The sequence below is a fragment of the Grus americana genome, chromosome 10 (genome assembly GCF_028858705.1).
Source record: "Grus americana isolate bGruAme1 chromosome 10, bGruAme1.mat, whole genome shotgun sequence".
Lineage (NCBI taxonomy): Eukaryota > Metazoa > Chordata > Aves > Gruiformes > Gruidae > Grus > Grus americana.
Window position 1 is genome coordinate 10,535,632 of NC_072861.1, and position 14,333 is coordinate 10,549,964.

The 14,333-nt window shown below is 43.9% G+C and overlaps 1 long non-coding RNA gene across 1 annotated transcript in view; it reads left to right on the top strand.

Annotated features, from left to right (window-relative positions):
* Positions 1–14,333, top strand: part of LOC129211032 (uncharacterized) — a 121,175-nt gene that overhangs the window by 54,958 nt on the left and 51,884 nt on the right. The gene's annotated exons all lie outside the window — the stretch shown is intronic.

Genomic DNA, 14,333 nt, shown 5'->3' on the forward strand with positions numbered 1-14,333 from the left:
CAGGGCTGGTCATGTTTGCATTAAATGTAATTAGGCTGAAAGACTGATGATGAAAATTAATAGAAATTTCATCTGCATATTCCTACTCACACTTTATCTCACCCGGAAACTACTCAGGCCATCTTCTTCCTCTGGGGCCAGCACAAGTGTGAGGCACAAACCAACTTTAAAAACTATTGGTGCTCTAAGTTCCATTACAAATTATTTGGCAGCTTTATTGATGGACTGAAACAGCCTAGAAGTAACAAGACTCAACAGGTCTGTCTTTTAATTCGGAATAGATATATGTCGGTATGCGATAAGCAGCAACCCACTGTCAGAGCATTTTGTGGTTTTGCACAGATCTGCGTACTCTATGAGGAACTCCTTCCCTTGTCTTGCTCCTGGTGTCCTTGTTACAAATTTTTCTCTTAAAACTATGTGGATTTACAGGTAACATTCAGAAACCATTTCTTTTGTTGTTGTTTTTGTAGTTTTCCTTGTAGTTCATTGATTTGTTCAAACCAAAAACTCAAAGCCAATCTCTGAGGCTGTCAGCCTATTTAGCTGAGGAGGAAAGTCCACCAACTTCTGTAAATAGAGGTGATAGTATGTGGCCCAGCGGTCTGTTGTAACTCGGGGCCTGCCTGGCGAGCCTTTGCACTCAGCCCCAGCTCCAAATAGCCAGGGGGAGTCTGCCGACGGGACCCCTTCCCGGCAGCCACCTGCGGCAGCACGAGCAGTGCCGAGCAGCCATCTGCAAATCGTAGTGCAATAGTCCTCACACCTCCTCTTTTATTGCTACGTATTAAAATTACTGTTGCCAGCAACACTTTGTAAAGCAATAAGCACACTGCAAGCCCTGAAGACTTTCTTTTTTGATCCACCTTAAAACCTGACCATTTAAAAAAAAAAAGAACAGTTGACAGTATTTGTACTTTGAATTTTTTTTTGGTTTTTTTTAAGGAGGTGTGGTTAGAAATGCCAAAACAAAGTTTGACCAAGGACTCATACCAAGGGGTCATTCTGTCACTCGTAAAAGCCTGGGCAAAGGGGAAGGCAAGAGAGCCGCCCTGCAGAAAAGGGGCTCTGTATAGCAATTGGTTTTGTTTTATGGTTAAAGATGTATGTGATACGGAGGAAAGCAGCTGGTGGAGCGTCTTGCTTTTTGTGTTTGTTTTTACTGGCTGGCCTTTGCAAAAGACTTCCATCACAGAAATGAAACCGTAGCACAAGTCCGGGGCCGCAAGCGTGGCGGCATCGGCATGATTCGTTTCCCACTTCTGCCACTTCGGAGCCTTTCTTCTTGCCATTAGCACACTCAAACCCCAACAACTGCCAAAACCCTTGAGGCAGATGAAAGGAAGTAGATCCATTTTCTCTAAACCAGCTCTGTGACATTTTATGAAGAGCCTCTTAACAGATCCAACACTAGGAATATTTTCATCTCTTCAGCTCAAGAATACCTTTTGAAGGCCAGCGGGGTCTGTAAGTGGGACAGGGATTAATGTAATCCCTTCCCCTGCCCTGTCCAGAACCTCTCCTGGAGGGAGCCTTATCTGCTCCCATCCTCTGCCATCAGCCCGACCCCCTTCCTCCCCGCGCAGGTTCTGAACAGCTTCGCTCTTTCCCCGAGGATTATGTTTTTCTGTTACAATCAACACACCGAAAGGTCTGCAAGAGTAACGTAGAGCTTTATGCTCTTGTTTTGGAAAAACAGTGCATTATGATACATCTTCTTTAAGTAAAAAGTGGCATATAACTCAACAGAAACTTTTATACTTACTTTCAAACCTTTACATTGATAACTGTGGTTTCTATGACTACCACATAGAGGTATTCTGCGTTATTCCTCTGTACTGGTGATTCACAGGGCAGAGAATGAAGACATTTGTGATCCCTTCAGCTGCAGCTATTAAAACTCAAGGAAGACCATCAGTTAGTTTATAAAGCTATAGATGATGCTACTGTCTAATCCCCATCTCCAAACAGACAGGTTCTAGTGGTAACCAAGTGTATAGGCTTTTTACACATTATAAATAATGCACAACCCTGGGCTTGGAACATAACTGTTTTTCTTAGAATCCTTTTTCCTGGACTGGGTCGTCTTCTGCCTTTGCTGCAGATAAGGGAAAAAAGGGGAATTTCTAGAGATCTCAGTGTAGATCTTATAGTGCATTTATCTTTCTTCTTGTATAGAAGTAGAATAAAAACCCTTGTTATATTTTTCTAATACCATATATGAAAACTTTGTCAGCAACTTCACTCTTTTCTTGGCAGTGTATATGTGCTTGGAAATGGTTTTGTTTATTCCAATTACAGTATGTGCACTGCCCCTTAGAGTCATGCTATGGGAAAGGGGCTCTGAAAAAGGCATTTCTGCAAGTGCAGAGCACACTAGGCTGGGAAGCTCTGTTGAAAAAAGGTGAAAATTAGTCCAGGCAGTTGTAAGATAGGCCACTCAATTTAACTTGCACAGAAATAACTAACATGGGGGTGGGGGAAGCCTAAAAAAGACTGGGTCTAGACATCCAGAAGCAGGTGGAGAAAAGTAAGTCTGGGCAGCCTTCAGCCACCTTGCTGGCTGCATACTGCCTAGGACTGACTTCTCAGAAGCTCTGTTCTGAGCAAGATTGAAGAAACTCAAATATGTAGTGCAAAAAAGGCAGAGATTTGTCATGGAGGGAAATTTCATTTGAAATATGCAGGTTTTGGTGTCATGCCGGTGACTGATGCCAGTGATACCCAGATTCCCATCAGTATAGTCAGGGCAAAGGCTGGTATGCCATCTTCCAACCTTCCTACCAAAATGAGGGTTCAGGAAGACTCTGGCTGAGATCACAATTTCATTCATCTGTTCACCTCTGACTTGCACCCAGAAGCCACAGGGACTAGCTGGGATCTCTGTGCCCTACACGCTGCACAGACACAGCGCGAGAGTATCACTGTCTTCAAAACTTCTCGACCCAGCTCTCACATTGGAGCTCAGCTAACAGGACAATATGAAAGCACTGTTTTTCTATGTCTTCATCATTTGACTGGTGGTTTAGTGACTTTTAAATGGAAAAGGTGTTTATCCCATAGACAACTTTTATGTAGCAGACTAAATGCAAATAATTTGTCTTCATTATGTCTTCATAGGAAGAAAGGGAATCTGTAGTGTCAGAAAAGGCTCTACAATACCTTCATTTGTCAGAGAGGGAAAAAAAAAAATCATATTTCTGACTCTTTAGGGTGCATGCATCCGACCACTTAGGGCTGATCTTAACATCCCCTTCAGGTATTTCAACTTACCCAAGAAAATTATCCAAAAAAACTTCAAGAGGCTACATCGAGATGGTCCGTGTTGAGTATATTGAGAATGTCAAATATCAAACACAACTTTAATGTAGACCAACACAGCCATGTTTCTGGCTTTATCTGAAATTACTTGGCTTCAAGGGATCAGTTATACTTGAAGTTCTGGATATTCCCACTGCGAGATGAAATAGGCAGGTCTTTTTTCTTTTTCTCATAAAGTTAAAATCTGTGCAGACCCTTTTTCAGTAATCCTTGAAAGCACATCTATGACAGTTGAGGAGTAAAGTTCAGTGAAAATTCACACAGAGAATTCAAAGCATATGTTACAATCTTAAGAGAAAGCGGATGTGTACCTACGTATATAGCGAAGTGGAGAAATGCTGAGGTGTGTATCTGGAGGTTGATTCTCACCTGTCAGTGGCTGGTAAATCAAAGCAGCTCCACCAAGGTCAGAGGCATAAAGGCGCAGTGGTGTCAGTGAAAGCTGAAACTGGGACCATGCAGCCCACTGACTGACTTGGATAACTGAAAGTCCAGACTTGAAAAAACACTCTAGTTTCTCTTTTTTCCTGATATGAACTTATTGATACACCTCAAAACCAAAACGTATTCAAAGAATTGCTTACAGAACAAACACAAGGAGCTTTTTAAACTTGGGCCATTTCAGCTTTCTCAGAAGGAGTTGAAAATAGTCTTTCCTGGGTAGGAGTAACCCCAAACCAGCAACAACCATTCCTGTGATGTTTCATTTCTGTTGCACGATTTCAAGGTGTGGAGGCTGTTCAGGGAGGCAGGTCCCTGGCCCCAAGGAGCGGGTGCAGCCACCAGGCAGTCTCTTGCCCCAGGTGGCTGGGGAACCTCTCCGGAGCAGACTCGGCACGTGCAGCCTTCTGCAAACTGGGCTTGCCCTGGCCTGGGTGGCCACAGCAATTTTCCAGCCATCCCGCTGCCTGTCCCACCCTGCGTCCTTTGAGAAGGTGCTTCACTGAGACTTATCTTTAGCTTTTCTTGGCTAAATGCACCAAACCCAACTGCCACCTCCCCAGGTGTTTATTCAGTGTTTATTTTGGAGGGTCAGGTGGGAGAGAAGGAATAAGAAGAAAATGCTGACTCCTCTTCAAATCTGGAATTGCTGTCTTATAACAACTGTCTTCATTCAAAACTAAATGGTTGTAATTTTTATGGATATACATCTGTGCTATATTGCTCCCCATTTATGTTCAGTGTTAATGCACTCAATCTTCCCTGCGTTTGCATTCTGCAAACAATGTGCTGCCAGAAGGTGTGGTTTTGATTGGACTCCTGTTCATCCTATTTTTGACTTTAATATAACAGACTGTGTTATCCAGGAATATTCTCAATTCCACATTCATATTAATGAGTCTTTGTGTTTACTTGGGGTCAAATATTTCCTAGGAGCATCTCACTAAACGGAATGTATCTAAATGTCCAAGGAGCTACTTTCAGGACAATTCAGGTGTTGTTTCACTGTGGCTTCCCTCACCAGGAAAAACCCAAGAGCCAAGCGATGGGCTCGCTTTCTACAAAAGCGAGAGAGGTGAGCTGGAGTGGACAATAGCTGCCTCCTGCCTCCTCCTGCTCTCTTTTCCAGTGGGTTGTGGTGTGTGACATCGTATTTCTATGCAGGTACATAAACCGCGCAAATATTCTCATTGGTTGGTACAGCAGGGCAAGGAGTCAAGGCTTCAGTAACCTGTTGCCCCAAACTTCCCTGCCCTCACGGGTGGCCGCGTAGCAGCCCTGGAGAGACGCTCTTGCTCCCTCGCACAGCAACTGCCCTTCCCTAGTGCAGCTCCGTGCCCTCCACCTCTGAATAATGATCTTGTTTCTAAAGTGGAATGTGTAATAGAGACAAGGAGGTGGCCAGAACTCAAATGAAGGAGAAAAAAGAGCGGATGAATCAATTTTGGGATGTTCTTTTGATGCTCTTGCCCTCCATTTCCCCACTCTTCTTCCAAGCTCTCTGCAGTTATTTCAGTGCGAGTGCTGCTAGCCACATGGTTAAGATTCAGCTTGCAAAAACGTATGCTTGCAGCAAGGAAGACTTACCCTTTAACCTTTAGCAGCCATTTCCTCTGAAAAGCACAAGTTTCATTTTCGCTTACAGTGAAAAACGTGTGGAGGGGGAAGGGGAAGAGAACCTCATCTCTTTGTAAAACAGTCGAATGGTCCTATTTTCATCCTCTGCGCCAAACTTTTCACGTAGCTCTTTTTGCATTATGCAGTGTGCCCTCAGGAAAGAGATCTGGCAGCAAAAGCAAATGCAAACTCTCATTAGTCTTGAAAGATCTGTTCTTGAGCACTTGGGGTCAATCCCCTTCAGCAGGTTCATTTTTCTTCATTGTAGTTTCATGAATTTGGCCATAAGAAAAAGCAGGCTTTAGTTTAAAAAAAAAAAAAAAGATATGGTATTCGTTAAACAAAACTGAAAATTGCATGCCACATGGAAAAGTCAGGAAGGTGCGAGGAATTTCACATCCTGGCAATATATCCAAACGTTTTACAAATAATGTCCTGTAGTACCAGCAGCCAATGGGGCCATGCTTTCACCTGGGGTAAATCTATGTAACTCATGCTACAAGTTCTAAAAACAGGACAAAGAAGAGCTATTCTTCACTTGAATCTCTTTCACTCAAGTGCCTTTCTGCCTAGAAAATATGCTTTTTGCAGGTCTGACATGACTTGAAAGATGAGTAATAACATACCAGAAACTATCAGCTTTATCACAAGTCAGTGATTTTGAATTCAGCTCATCTTTCTAATAGTCAAAAATTCTTACCAAGAGTGAAAATTTTAGTTTCCTGTTTGTTGTAAGTGCAAGAGGAGGCCAAAAGTCCCATCCCTGCTGCCTCCTGGGCTCTGGTCTTCCTCCTGTGATATACCCGTTTTAGGGACAGCAGCTCTTGTGACCTTTCTCAGCCCACCCCCAAGCCCTGCTAAGCCTCTGCTGTCTTTGTGGAGGTGAGCAGAGAGGAGAGTGTCCCCTCCCAGACAGCAAGGATGGTGAAAGCCATGCCGTTGCCAGTACCTTTCACGAGGGGTCATGGTATACCAAAGTGCATATAAACCACACAATACTAAGAAATAATATGTCACAGTAGGCAAGGTGAAGAGATTTGACTGGAAATAAAAAGGCTACTGGTGAAATAGGAATATGTGAGAAATTCCCTCAATGGTTTGTGAATGGAGAGAAGTATTAGTTCTTGCAATCCTTTTTTAAAAAGGAAAATGCAATGGGTTAATTCTCTTATCTAAGTAAACGTAAATGAGGCAGTCATATGGAATAAAGGTGTAAAGGAGGGAGTCGAGTGTGTGAGAATGGAGAGTGCATAATGTATTAGCATCAGCGACACAGCCTGATGGGTGAAGGCTTTTATACTGCCTCTCTATTGATAGGTATTTCAACCAGCAGTAAAAAACTGCTCTTGACACTCATCTGTAGGGAAAAATATCCACGTAGTCTTTACTGTAGGACCAATTAGCCTGTGAAAGCAGTTGGGGGGAGGGGGGAGGCGCGGGATATAAATGCGGGATGCATCCACACTTGATTACTCTAATGAAATGTCCATTGATTCCTATAGATTAATGTGAGAAGAACGGCAGCTGCGAAGTGGCTAACACCTCTAGGTCAGCAGCTCTGTGTGTGTGTGTGGACATGTGTAATGGAGGGGGTAGCACACAGCCAGACCAAGGTAGATAAGAGGGGGTTAGTCTGGCTGCAGAGGGAGAGGTGGCCGAGGTGCGTGGACGTGACAGCCGGCGATGGAGGGAGATCTGTAGGAGGGCACGGCGAGGGGCTGCAGGGACGGCGTGGTTCCTCCCTGCCTCGCTTGCCGCTGCTGCCCCTCGCTCCCGTTTGACTTTGCTGTAAGGCAGGCTGAGCTCACAGGTCATCTGTTTTTGTTAGATTAATTTGATTCAGCATGTAGGAATAGAGGGCTGAGCGGGCTAATGGCTCTCTGCAGGTGACATTGGGAATGGTCAGCGCTCGCATCCTCCTCCCCCATCCCTGTGGCTGGAAAAGAGAAGTCACCGGCGAGGGGCTCCCTCTGTGCCAGGGCTGCCGGCAGCACCACGCTAACCGGGCTGTCCTGCCCCACCTCGCTCCAGCGATCCCTTCACGTCTCAAATACAAATCCCTTATCTCTCGCACCATGTCGTGTAGAAGGACTTAATTGTGACATGGGACGAGGGATTTGCTGAGTGACTGGTGTTTGGCGCGAAGCTGTTTTTATCACACAGGGAATATTGCTACCGGGATCCCTGCCGTAATTGTCACAAAAGATGTGCTGTATCCTCTTGCACGGCAGTTCTGGTGTTTTGTCATTGAAGGTGATGTGCAGGTGGCAACCTGCCTCCCATGCAAGGGAAACACAGAGGAGCGACGCCACGGTGCAAGATCGGGGCTGTAAATAGCACTGAGGGAAGAGGCTGATGTGAAAATATGAAGGGGTAAAATATTTAGCCTGGGATTCTGGAAATGAAATTTCAGATAAAACAGCTATTAACTCTGGGCCTGATTCTTGCTGGGATAGCATCCAACAGTTACACGGGTTGTCTGGTTCCTCTGGTCACAACAGAGGAAAATCTGGCTCTGTTACTTATTACTGAGGATGAGGAGTCTTGTAGCTGTATTGCATTGTGAGGAGGGTTTGATGTCTTCAATTAAGAATGAAAAATAATTAGACACGTTGTGGCTGTTATTTCAGTTGTTCTCAATGCACGTTTTACCACATTGTTGTAGTACTTAAGAATTCAACATCAGCCATAAATTTAAGAAACAATATGTGCAAACGGAGCCAGGCAATCGCAAGACGCACGCGGCACTGCAAAGATCAGGGTCCCCGGGAAGTGCGGGATCTGATGGCTGGGTATTAAAATTCCTGCTGTATTTTACTAACTCTGGGGTAAAGCTGGATCCTAACTCTAAATCATGGCTTTGAGTAACTTGCTACTGTTTTGGCAGCAGTTATGTCAAATGCCCAAAACCAATGCTGAGAGATAAACTTTCCTCTGGTAAAAGTGCATTTATGCAAACATGGGCCAAAAGAGGTCAGAGCCTGGTGTCAAGCAGAGGTTTCTCCAAGGCAAGCTCTGTCCCAGCCACACCAAGGGCTCTCTAAGCTCCTGAAGCTGGTGCTGCCGCCGCTTCTTCCCGAAGGCTGTCGAGCTCCCAGCTGGGTCCAGCCCTGCCAGCACCAGGGCTTCAGCTGAGCCTGGGCAGTGCTTGGCGCCTCCGGCTGCAGGACTGATCCTGTCTTCGTGCAATCAAGTGACAAAACTTTTCATCGCCATCTGCAGAGCATAATTTATCCCTGAAAGCACAAATAAATATAAACACATGGTGTGCAGGTTGCAGTAGTTCCCCAAGACTGCTTTATAACCGGTTACACCTAACAAAGCGTGCTCCTTGGTGGATGCACAAACCCCAGTGGAGCTGGTGCCCAGGGCTGAGGCCGTGCCCCCCCCCCCCGTGGGCAGTGGCCACGGTGTCCCCAGCCGTCCTGCCTGGCAAAGGGCACTGCGGGCGGGCAGGAGGGAGTCAGCCTCAGTTTGCAGCGCTGACCTTCACTACTGCAGCCAGACCTACCCAAAAATGCTGCTACACTGGCTTTTAGTTGAAAGTTTTCATTTCTGTCTGTTTGAGAACATGCTTATCAATGATTCCTCCTTTTAGTTCAAGACTTTTGTTTCTGTTTTACTAGGCTCTTAATTTTATGCTTTCTCCTGCAGAAACACCTTGCTTTTCTTGGATAAATAACTGTATCGGAGCACAGATTTTTGTCATGCCACTTCTCCCCCTTTTCCAGAAGGGCAGGACATGCAGCGTGCTGTTGCTGTAGATGCAGTATGTATAACGAATTAAAATGCAGTGCCTAGTTACATTTGTCTGCTCCGGTGTGCAGGGTGCATGCGTGTGTGCAAGCGTCCGTAGTGGCAGCCAGGGCACTGGCAGCGCAACGCAGGCTGTCCCTTTAAGCCTGGCTGGTGTATTTTTAGAAAGCATAAATAGGCTGCATTCTTCCACTTGCTCACTATCCAAGACATAAAAAGGAAGGGCTTTCTGCTTTCTTCAAGTCTCCTTCCCCTGCTGGCACCATATAAGTCTGTCTTTTAAGCAGTACAGGTCCACAGCTCTTTTTTTTTATTGAGAAGCTGCAGAACTCTAACCGGTGGTTCAATAAATTGTATTACATCCCCTTCGTACTGAATGCCCTACAAGCTTTGGCTTTCCATGTGTAATTGCAAGCTGTTATTAGCCCAGAGCTTTGTCCGTTACTGTGCCACACTATTGCTGAGCGGTCAATTTTTTTCCCCTGCCATTTCCTTTGCTCACACCATGCTGACCACGTTGGCCAGGGGCTGCCCGAGGTTTATAGTGCAGCATTGATTTTTCTTTTCTCTCAATACTGACAGAATCATAGATCCAAGGCAAATAAAGAAATGCATTCTGTGGTGATGAAATGTCTTTCGTTCAGCCTGGATTGAATCAAAGGCCATCACAGAAATGTTCTACTCTAAAATGCTAGTGAAGCTTAAGGCATTGTTGGAAAATGAATTTTCCATTTTCTTAGCTGTAATTTGGATTCTCAAATCACTGTGCTAAAAATAATTGGATAAAATTGAATATAGACTACAAGCCTATGTAAAATGTTAGTTGTTAGGTTTTGCAAGCTGCTGCAGCTGATATGAAAGGAATCTGGCAATAGATCAGAAAAGTAATTGCTTGGGTGAATTTCTGCTAAGTATGTTGCATTACTCTGAATACCAAGGTATAAGATGACTGCTCTGTAATTCATATAAACCATGGTAAATAACCAAACCATACAGGTCCGTTTTGCATATCTACTGGAGGGAGATATTTCTAGTAAAAAAAGCATCACCTTATATCACCTATATCTCAATGCTGAGTATTTTTGCTTTTTGTTTGGGGTTGTCAAAGGGCTTTTTTAGGATGGGTGAGTGACGTTGTCCCTGTTATACAGATGGAGGAACAGAAGCAAAAAGAGTCTGTGGGGACAAAGTCAAGTCACACAGTGAATCTCTGGCAGGGCCTGGAAGAGAACTTTGATCCTCAGCAGCTTAAGACCATTTTCAATATGAAAATCATGGCTATTTTTATTTTGTGACGTATGTGGGAAGGGGTCACTCCATATGATGCTCTCACCACCGCGGGCTGTTAGAGACCAGAGGTGGCCACAGTCTGCATGGTCGGCCGTGCTGGCACGGGACTTCAGCTGTCCATAGAAAGGGAGCACCTCTACTAATTTTTAGGCAAATGTAATTTCTCGTAACGCAGAGACAGTTTAGTAACCCAGACCTGTCAGCTTGGAAAACAGAAGACAGAACCATGTGTTTAAAAGATTTCCCCATATTCTGGGTTTTTGTTTGTTTTTGTTTTTCCCTGTATTATCAAGACTCATGACTTAACATCTGGTGTATGTGGCTGTTAGAAATTTAACCGAACTCAACATCAAGAACATTGATACTTTCTTCCTTGAAAAAACAAGTAAATTGTGCAGAAAGACTGACCAAATTGTGCCCTCTCCCTCTCAGGACTCAGTGTAGTTCCCTCTGTGGCCCTGCAAAGGTAAAGCCCCAACTTCTACAGGGTCCCAGGGTAAATGTTACCCTACGTGGCAGTTCTAAATGTCCTCTGACTCCAGACCTCAGAGATGTCCCGCACGTCTTGGTGAGAAGCTAGCAAAAAACCCCAAACAAACAAACAAAACCAACAGGGAAAACCTACCCAGAAGATAGAGTGGAGTATTTATAAATGAAAATAACAGATGGATTCAGCAAAGTTAAAACTACAAATTGAAAAAATAAATGTATTTGAATGTAGCCCTTGGGCAACATTGCATTAATTCACTACCTTTGGACCTTCCTTTTTCTCTTTTCTTAATGACTACACATCCGATATCAATATGCGCTGTTTACAGCTATTCCTTCAGCATCGCATTCCCGGCAATGCACAATAGGTCTTTACACTGCATAACAAATCAGATTATTTTTCTTCACTAATGATTAAAAAAAAAAATCTAAAAAAAAAAAATTTAAAACCTTTTGGGGTCAAATTCAACCTGAAATGCTTCTGAACTTTTTTTTAATCAAAAGACCACTAAGTAACTAAATAAGTTAAAATAGAAAGTCTATCAAATTTTAAAATCCTTTCTCCATCCCAAATTGTGCAGGAATTTTCCCTACAAAATTTCTCAAAAGGTTGCAGTGTGACTGAATCTGCATTATTCACTGTAAAAGACTTTGTACAAAGTGCTATGCAGCTTTCATTTATAATTTTTAAAAATGCTCCACAGCGGAAAGAAAATTAGGGTTAGGTCCCACCCATTTGTCTTCCCAATTTGATTCTCCCTTAAGGTTCAGAAACACTTGAGAAACCCATTACTTTCTCTTCCTCCCATTTTGTCCCATTACAGCTTTGTGGTGTTCAGTAATATGTAAAGCTACAGCAAAGGCGGCTCTGCAAGTTGACCTGAAATCAGCTGCAAAGTGGCTCCAATCCTGGAAAACATGGGTCTGTCTAATGATCCTCTGTATTGGACCTGCAATGATTTTCAGGTCTTGCACCCACCGTGGATACCCTTACACAGTCGTCGTAACCGTTCTCTTTTAGGAAAACCTTTTTCGGACCAATTAACTCAGATCTTTTGCTTGCTGATGTTCCTGATGCAGATAAGAGGTTGACCTCAGCAGTAACCAAAATGAGGGACTGCTATTTAGGTGTGTTGAAGCCTTCAAAATTTACTTGCCAGGATTTTTGACAGCAGCAGATTTGGGTTGAGATTTGAATTCAGATTCAGGGCTTGTATTTGAGCGATATATCCATTAGGAGTTGGACCAAATAAGGAGTGGAGGTTTCCAGGTGTTGGTAAGCCATCCAACAGGGATGGAGAGTGACGCTCAGCAAAGGTACTGTGGGTATGGCTGTGCGAGGTAGGGATGAAATTAAGATATGTGTAAAACTAGGAACACGGCTGCCCTCCTGCCTCTGTCTATTGCTTTATGGATTTGCAACATCACTTATGGCTAAAATCCAGGCATTGCTCTGCACAGGCTACGGTCAGGAATCTCCACTCTAAATCCTAGGAAAGGGAAAGCAAGGAGAATCTACAAACAGGATTAGTGTCAGGAAATGCAAGCGTGATGAATACTTCCACATATTACCAAATTGTATATAATAGCCTAAGTACGTAGGAAATCATTGTCAAGGGAAAAAAGCTGTTAATTGGATCATATACAAACTGTGATATTTTCTTAATGTCTCAGCTGGTGAGTAAGTGCTTGTTGACTGGTGCGTGATCTTTGTGTTTTTATCAAATGCCCATACTAGCAAGCAGCTATGATAATTAATTTTTAAGGGGGATGAAAAAGATCAGTCCCAAATGGCCATCTTTTCTCTGATCCACTGGGTTCGCAGCTTTAAGTGTAACAAACAAAAATAGTTGATCAAGCAAAGAGCAAAGGGAACTAGAGTGGCATCAGAACGCAAAGCAGCTCCGTTGTACTCAGCAGTTCAGTGGGGAAGCATCATTCTGGACTCTTTCCTCTGCTCAGCAAGGAGTAGCTTTTGGTTTAAAATGAAAAAAAGGCAAAAAGAAGTTAAAACTTGTGTGGCAGTAAGAAAAGAATATTAGCAATAGTGATTCTGGCTCTACTGTGAAAATAGTGGGGGTCTTACAGGACCTGTCGGCTTTGGTTGGTCTGAGGGCCAAGTGTGTGACTGAACTTGCAGGTGGCTTCTGCAGGAGGCACCTAAGCAGGAGCACAGCGCCAGGGCAGCGTTGCAGCTGAGTGCAGGCTCGGTTTGACCAGGTAGTTCACATCCTTGGTTAAAGATGTGTAACTGCGGACTTGATTTTTGAGATCCCCCCTGTTCTCTGAAATCCGCTCAAGCAAAGGCAGTCAGGTACCGGCTGCTTTCGGAGGCTGTGGGCCGTGCTGCTCGCCAGGCAGGGAGTGTCCGGTTGTGTCTCGCCTTGCTCTGCTGCAGTGTCTTCTCTACAGGTACCTGCCTTAGGTGATTTGATGATCCTCTGCAAATTTGGCCCGCAAAAACAGTAGCAGCAGCAGCAAGGCTTTATGTATATGGCAAAACAGAAAGTTGTTTGTTTTGTGAAGCACTTTCTTTGGGGAGGAACACTGTATGTATAAAGCTCAGCTGTCTTTTAAGAAGCTCATCTTCCTCAACGTCTTTGAATGTTATCTTTCAGCAAAGGATTGATGAGGATTCCTTGGCATATTCGTGGTGTTTAGCAGTCATCACCCTACAAATATTGAACCCATGTGGGGGACCTGATCCTTTTCTGTGCAAAGGTCCCCTGCAGCGATGCTCGGTGCCTTCAGCCCTTCCTGGCTTGAAGCATCCCTCGGCACCTTGCCCAGCCCAATAGGTGCATGCTTCTAAACGGCTGCCAATACACATGAATTTGCATAAAACAGAGAAAACTAGCGAAATTATGATGTTCATTGGGATGTTCTGTCTAAATTAAGACTTTTAAGCACTAATAATAATTAACTACTTTCTTAGCAATGAAAAAGTCTTAAATGCCTATTTACTTAACAGTCCCCTAGGGTGTCTTTGTTCTGAATGGGCTAAAAAAATCTTAGCTGCAAAATAAGCAGGCGATTCCAATCAATAGAGCCAGAGGACTATATTGATTACCAGAACTCCATTCTTTAGTCATTAACCCTGTGAATTCTTTACAAAAGCTGTACTGGACAATTCCTAACCACTACACCATTTGAGGAGTCATTCAGATATTTGAATGTCATTAAACTTTCATAGCTTGTTTACAGCCCCTTCAGCCTCGCCTGAAGGATTGTGCTCCGAGACACCCCACCACATGGCCACGCTCTGCCCAGCTGAACCGACAAACAGCGTTAATCAAGCTCAGAAATTTCCTCTGCAGATATGTTTTCCTGTTGGTTATTGCTAATATTGCTACAGAGCAGGGAGACAGATCATGGAAGGAGTGAAATAATATTCTTAATTTTTCCACGTTTCAGCTCCC